General features: G+C 32.3%; 1 protein-coding gene across 1 annotated transcript in view; it reads right to left on the reverse strand.

Annotated features, from left to right (window-relative positions):
- LOC119589177 overlaps nucleotides 1-437 on the reverse strand; it is a 57,061-nt gene that overhangs the window by 7,985 nt on the left and 48,639 nt on the right. The window lies entirely within an intron of this gene.

Genomic DNA, 437 nt, shown 5'->3' on the forward strand with positions numbered 1-437 from the left:
TGCGCCTCATCTGTCCCTCATTAAACTTTAGTTGCGCTTTACGTTCTTTCATCCTTATCTTTTTAAACGGAATTAAATGACATTTCATATAATGCCATTATCATGATACAGATTCGATTAAAGATTTGGAGATTTTCAAAATCTTGATTCATAAAGTCTGTTTTAATGACTTAGTTTTCTGTATATGAAGTAACAGATGGGTATTAACATCATAAAACTAAATCAAAATTGTTTATAATCACAAATATTCGTGAAATTAGTTGTAACTCCATATTAAATTCACCATAACACAAACAAGCAGGATCTTAAAGAGGGAAACTATTGAGAAATTCCTTTCAGTTTGATTGCATTAAGGGTAATATGACCCAGTGGCTTGGCGTTCGAACTGAAGCCTTTCTTATTGGGTTCAATTTCTATATCTGACAGCTAGGCGATTC

Source organism: Penaeus monodon, chromosome 25 (assembly GCF_015228065.2).
Source record: "Penaeus monodon isolate SGIC_2016 chromosome 25, NSTDA_Pmon_1, whole genome shotgun sequence".
NCBI classification, from domain to species: domain Eukaryota; kingdom Metazoa; phylum Arthropoda; class Malacostraca; order Decapoda; family Penaeidae; genus Penaeus; species Penaeus monodon.